This window comes from Dipodomys spectabilis, unplaced genomic scaffold, assembly GCF_019054845.1.
Source record: "Dipodomys spectabilis isolate Male_0828 unplaced genomic scaffold, ASM1905484v1 ptg000125l, whole genome shotgun sequence".
NCBI lineage: Eukaryota > Metazoa > Chordata > Mammalia > Rodentia > Heteromyidae > Dipodomys > Dipodomys spectabilis.
In genome coordinates this window covers 17,167,506-17,174,903 of record NW_024870802.1, presented here as the reverse complement: position 1 = coordinate 17,174,903, position 7,398 = coordinate 17,167,506, and positions in this window count along the sequence as shown.

Below are 7,398 nucleotides of genomic sequence, written 5' to 3'. Positions count from 1 at the left end.
GTGTGTGCCTTGGGGCTTCTATCTCTACAGTCTATGTAACAACTTTTCCATCAGTATGGCCTCAGCACTCTTGATAAATCAAAACTTCTTTCCATAGCACTCACGTTCATAGCAGTTTTGTTATCTTTTTTTATTTTTATTGTGAAAATATTGTACAGAGGGGTTACAATTACATTGGCAAGATAGTGAGTACATTTCTTATCAAGTATTGTAGCCTCCTCCTTTGTTTACCCTTCCCATCCCTTCCCAGCCTCCCACCACCCTCCTACCCAATCCTCCCCTCTCCCCACCAAAGTTGTAAAGTTCGTTTTCAACATGACAACTTGTACTTCTCATTGTTGCAACGGGTCCACCTGTATCCTTATTTAAATGACTTGTTTTTCCCCTTCCCCTCCACAAATTATACCGACATCAAATACAGTGAAAGCAGGGGTTTTACTGTGGGGGAAGGACATAGAAAACAACAAAGAAATAATCATATAAATGCTTTAGAAACAAATGTATGAAAGAAAATAAAACATTTAAATACATATCTTAAGGTTCATTTTCCTAACATCACCTTATCTGACCTTTTCTGCTTGACTCATATATATACTAAATATTGCAAATAAGGGAAACCATGGGACCTGTGTTTCTTTGGGCCTGGCTTACTTCACTTAATATAATTTTTTCCAAGTCTTTCCATTTCCTAACAAATGGGGCAATGTCATTCTTTCTGATGGAGGCATAGAATTCCATTGTGTATATATACCACATTTTCTTGATCCATTCATCTACTGAGGGGCATCTGGGTTGGTTCCATATCTTAGTTATGGTAAATAATGCTGCAATAAACATAGTTGTGCTGGTAGCTTTAGTGTGGTCTTGTTTGTAATCATTTGGGTAAATGCCCCAAAGTGGGATTGCTGGGTTATACAGTGTATATGGAGTGTATCCATAGGAAGAATAGTGAGCTATGTCACTCGTCATCATCTTATCTCTTTTATTTTGTGTGTGCCAGCTCTGGGGTCTTGAACTTAGGACTTGGATGCTATCCCTGAGTATTTGTGCTCAAAGCTAGTGCCCTACCATTGAAGACAAAGCTCTAGTTCCATATTTTTGTTAGTAGTGAATTAAAGATAAGAATCTAATGGACTTTCTTTTCCTGGTTTTCAGCAGCCATTTTCAAAGCTCAGCCTCTGAAGTTACATATATGTACTCAGGGCCTCTCACTGTCTAGAAAAGCTAGTGATCCATATACCCAATCCTCTTTAAACTTAGCTTTGAGATTAAATCATGTAAAAGCTAACACAAACAACAAGGAGATAATTCCTCATTCCCATAAGAATTGTTATTCTTAATAAGAAAATAGATAGCAAGTGCTTGTGGTATTTTTGATTAACTATAACTCTTGTACATACTGGTGTGAATATGAAGTAGTGTCAATATTCTGCAATATTATCTGTGAGCTCAGCAATTTTTTAAAAGAACTATTGTAGGATCAAAAAATCCCAATGCTTCTAAATTTCCAAAGAAAAGTAAAACATTATGTTGATGACGTACAACAGGATAGCATTTTCTAACAGCATTATAGCCTAAAATATTTTTTAGCAACAGTAAAAGAGAAACATAATATTTTTATAGATAATTCAATTTACCTTGCTGCCAGTATTCCTCACATAAAGGAAAAGTTTTATTGGGGGTAGAATATCACCTTTGGATGTATGAATATACTGCACTATTGATTTTATGGTGTCTCCCAAGACCTCACAGTATTTCCACTGTAATGATTTGATGATTTTTCAAATTGGTAAAAATAGATTATTGTTTGTGTGTATTTTTTATTATATTCAGAACACCATGTATTTCAGACACACAGATTTAAGCTTTGATGCAAACATTTTTTTCTGCTCTTTTTCCCAACAGAGGTAATTCATAATGGGATACAATCATCAGAAGAGAAATGACATCTGTTAAAAAATATGGTGCTTGGTTACAAAGTCAATATAAAATACCATATGTTGTCAAATGTTGAAAATATCTAGAAAAATCAGTGCTCCTTTCTTTCTTTCTTTTTCTTCTTTCTTTTTTTTTTTTTTTTTTTTGGTCAGTCCTGGGGCTTGAACTCTGGGCTTGGGTGCTATCCCTCAGCTCTTCAGCTCAAGGCGAGCACACTACCGCTTGAGCCACACGGCCACTCCTGGTTTTCTAGTAGTTTATTGGAGCTAAGAGTCTCAAGGACTTTCCTGACTGGGCTGGCTTTGAACCATGATCCTCAGCTCTCAGCCTCCTGAGTAGCTAGGATTACAGGCGTGAGCCACCATCTCATGCTCAGTGCTCTTCTTTCTATAGTATGACATGTGTTTAGTCTCAGAACAATTTTTTTTTCACATAGAACTGTCTTCAAAATGTTGAACTTCAAAATGGATAATTACCCTGCATATTTATCTTTTAGCATTTCAATTAGGATCTGTTAATCTTGAACTTGTGCTATTTACTTTGTATTCAGAAGTAGAGACTTGAATTACTGAAAATATTAAAACACTCTTCCCATTCTTTAAAAAACAACAAATAATGGCTGAAAACTTTCCAATTCAAGGAAAGTCATGAATGATATTCATGTAGGAAATTCACTGAAAGTCAAGACAAAGCCAAAGAAATTCATAACACAGCATATTTTAATCAATCTGCCTAATATTAAAGAGAAAGAAAACACTTAAAAGCAGCAAGAGAGAAGCAATTCCTCATGTACAGTAGTCTCAATATGAACAACTGGCTTACTTATCTTTAGAGACTGTGGAAGTCAGCACGTGTTACCATAACATATTTAAAATACAGACAGGAAAGCTTCAAGGAAGAATTTTATACCTAGCAATAACATTTCTATGAAATAATGTGGAAAGGCACCCAGCATCTCTTGTATACTAAGCAATTATTCTACTACTTGAGCCATAACCCCAGCCCTTTTGTTTGAATTTCATTTTTGAGACAATGTGTCTGGAGCTTTGCTGTGCCTAACCTTAAACTTATCATCATCCTGCCTCAACCTCTCAAGTAACTGGGATTATAAGAATCTATTACCATGCTTGTAATATAGCAGTAATTAAGATATTTTAAGCAAATACAAACAGTAAAGTAATCCCATATGCAGATCTGAGAATGCTAAAGGGTGTCAACTTTTAGACCAAACAAACAAACAACACTGGACAATAAATCAGTGCAATATTAAGAAACAAAAATCCTCAGTAAGAGAAACTATAGATGTATGAATATTAACACTAATGTTCTTTTATGTTTAACAATCTTAACTTCTCTATGCCTTTAAAAGAATGCATAAGATAATCATAGGAAAGACATTGTATGTACACAATGCATGAAAGCGGAAATCATAACAAACAAATGCAAAGAGGGAATTGGATGAGATGAAAGTTAAAATGTGTAGTGAGAAGAATCATTTCCAATTGTTCTATGTCTAGGATGCTAACAGTGAACTCTTTCAAATACACCGAGAAAAAAAAATCAAGAGCTTTATGACTGCCATTCAGATTTCATTGTATATATCACAAATCTAAGAAAAGTAAGGGAAAGAGTAGGTTGAAGTGGGGTGAGAATGTTAAAGGGGCTATCACTGATGAACTTGCATCCTGTTTATAAACTACTTTGTTAAATAGAACTTGTTTTGTACAACTACTTAACGATAAGAAATTTAAAAAATTTAAATTCAATAGTCAGGTGCTAGTGGCTCACACCTGTAACATCAACATATGTTGTATTTTTTAGCTCATTTGAAAATAGTTTTTATTTTGTCTACTCTGTACAATCAGTTTGTCCTCAGTGCGAGGATTTTTATGTAAAGAAAGGAAATATGAACTAATTATTGAGCAAATTCAGCTCATGTTTTTAAGGATACTTGATGTAGAATCAAATCCATAATAAAACTTGAAGTGCTTTCAGTCCTTTGTGGCCTGAGCATGTGAGTGTCTCTAGTAATTACAGAAAATCCAGTGATCCACAGAACTCTTAAATAAGGAAAGGACCAAGCTGATGTAAGCACTTTACCTGCTCCATATTTATCATGAAAGTCCTGAGGGCTGTTTATTTCCAGCTTCGTTTTGTGTTCTTTCACAACATAATTTTTTTGCATAGTTCGCATTTCCAAGAATTGTTTTTATGACTTTCTGTAGATAATCAATGAGAGCAGGAAATCTGTTATAGATCTACAAGAAGAAAATAATTTATTTAATGAAATATACAGTTAAGTTCATACATATGTATATATAATAGGTGTGTTGTATGCAATATATGCACATGTACAATAGATATGAATTAATATACACACATATATACACAAATTATATAGATATAACATAATATATATAACAAACTAGTATGCCATGGGCATATTTATTTCTACAACTAAGTATCAAATATGTCTGTCTGTAGCCGTTAGTGTATCCGTGGGAACCCCGAAACCAGCTCTCCTGGATTTCTGTCAGAAATCCTCCAGAAAGTCAGCCAGCTGTAAAGATGGAGGCCTCAGCGACCTTAATAACCTGCCCCGTGCCCCATTCTGAGGCCTAGCTGTAGGCTGTGGCTACAGTAGGCTTCTGGAACGTGCTGCTGCTCTCAAAGTAACTACTCTGTTTGGGTCTTCTGGAACGTGCTGCTTATCTCAAAGTAACTACTCTGTTCGGGTCATCTGTGCTAGGCTCTGGTGTATCGTTTACATTTTGAGTTGTCTGCAGCAACTCCAAATCAACTTCCACCAGACTTGGGTCCACCAGTGGGACAAGGCTGGGAGAGAAGCGTTTCTTTGCATGGTGCTTTTTCTGTGGTCCACAGGAAGGCCTGTTATTGCTTTGACTTGGAATGAGTCCTTTGACCATGCACAGGTTAGAACTGTGACCTGTCGACGAATTCGCCAGCCTCAAGTGGAACCAAATAGCCTCCCTACAAAAGGGCGCAGGACGAGGGGGCACAGGACGAGGGTCGCCCTCCTGGAATCTGGACCGAGGTGTGTGGCGCATGTGCTGAAGGAGCTGGCGTCTGTGCGGAAGTTGCCGGTGGATCCAGGCCTGTCCTGAGCCCTTCAGAGCGGCTCTCTGTCCGCGGCTTTCTGCTCTCTCCTCGCGGCTTGCGGCTCCCTGGAAAGGTGCTGGGTGTTCTGTAGGCACCATGGTTGTCTAACCAGCTCTGCTCACCCCCTTTGCTGAGTCTGTGCCGTGTTCATCGGAGAGAGCAGGGTGACACACGCAGCGCTTGTGTGCTAATCCTCCTTCTTCTTCCGGACCACACAAGTGTGGATCCAGCTGACTGGATTTCCCTGCGCTTGAGCTGTAAGGCTCCGAAGGGGGGTGTGGATTCAGCATGGCAGGCCTGGGCAGTGGGATGCCGGGTCCTCCGCCAGCTGGTTGTGATGCATTGCAAGTGTGAGACCTGGCTCCGGGGCCAGCCTCTGGACAGCAATGCTAGCTTTAGGTGAGATGGTCATTCATGCATTCAGAGCAAGTCCCATCTCTCTGTAAGCACACAGACAAAACAGCACTAAGAGGGACGGAAATCAATTAGTGGGTACCTGGAACTTTTTATGTTCAATTAACCATTCAAAGAACCTTGCTTTAAATAAGAAAGCTTAAGTGTTCTATGAGATCTTTTTTTATTCCTTTGGTTTGATTCTTTTGTATGTTCTTCCCCAATGGTATAACCCCTGTCTTCACTGTATTTGGGTCTGGTGCCCTGCATCTTGTATATACATTTTTCTGATTGGGGAGGGGAGGGGAAATAACAAAATACTGAAATAAGGATACAGGTTGACCCATTGTAACAATGAAATGTACAAGACCTTATGTTGAAATCAAACTGTACAACTTCCGAGGAGAGGAGGGAGGAGCTGGGGAGGTGGGGGAGGGAAAGCAGGGTAGAGGAAAACAAAGGAGGGGGTAACAATGCTCGATAGGAAATGTACTCATTACTTTACTCATGCAACTGTAAACTCTCTGTACAGTATCCCTACAATAAAAAATATATACAAAAATGAAAGCTAAAGTGAGAAAAAATATGTTAACTTATGAGTTGAAGGAAATAAAGATGAAAAGCAGAGCACACAAACTATGCGAGTTGAAAGAGTAATGTGAACAATAGAAAACATAATATGGAATTTTTAGTATAAACAAATAAAAGTTTCTTACTCAGGTAAAGAAAACAAAAGAAGAATTAAAAAATGATGCCCGAGTGTGGTGTTTGGTATCCCTAATGTGTATTTAAGAGACAAAAGTAGGGTAAAAACAGTCCAAGGCTAGACTGGGGCAATAAAAAGCCCTAAGTGAACAATAATTAATGACATTGGATAGTAGAAAGGAAGAAAAAAGAAAAGAAAGGAAAGAAGAAAGAGAAAGATAAAGTAAGAAAGGAAAAAGAAGGAAGGAACGAAAGAAGGAAAGAAAAAAGGAAAGAAGGGAGGATAAAGAAGGAAAATGAGAGAAAGGAAGAAAGAGAAAGAAAAAGAGGAAGAAAGAAAGAGTGAAAGAGGGAGGGAGGAAGGGAAGAAAGAATAAAGCAAGAAGAGAAATGAAGGAAAGGGATAAGAAGGGAAGAGGGGAAGAGAAGGAGACTTTTTTCTCAATGTTTAAAATGATACATATCCATACTGAGGGAGTAAATGCACATCAACTCCAAGAAAATCCAAACATTAATTAATTTAGACATAATTGACTTTTGTGGATTCTTTGATACTGTTCTACACAGTAACCAATTGAACAATATGTTTAATACTATTTAGGATTTATTCATCACTTAAAACAAGTTTATATTGCTGGACCATAATAAAGAAATTGAATTCTACTCAAGATTTCTTTTTGGCTGTGACCTCTGCAGCAAAATGGCTGTGATCAATTGATCAATATGCTTTATGGGTAACAATCTCACAAATTCACATATAGACTCTAACTAAGGGTGACATGACTTAAATTGTTCTGACTAAATAGTAGGGCCTCTGAGCATAAGTAACTTGTTATCTTCCTGTATGCCATGCTTTATAGACATTATAGTGTTCTAATATGTCAGAAAATCTATTGTTTTAGCCCAGGGTACTGAGGACAATTTGGAAAACATTGAGACCGAAGGTTTACAAGTGTATCATTTACAGTTAAACTCTTATTTTCAATCTTTTCACTTTACTTGGAAGAGAGAATTTCAAAACAGTCATTTAGATGCAAATGAGTAATCAGATTCACTTTTGAAAATGATTTAGTTAGTAGGTGAGTAGAGTTGACCATGTTAGGGAAATAATCACCATAAATTTTGAATATACAATTCAAACAAGGCCAAGTAAAATGACTTATCAGTAAGTCCAGGAGGCAGATATAAGAAAGTTGCAGTTAATAAGTGAGCACAGGCAAAATGTTAATGCAATCCTATCTC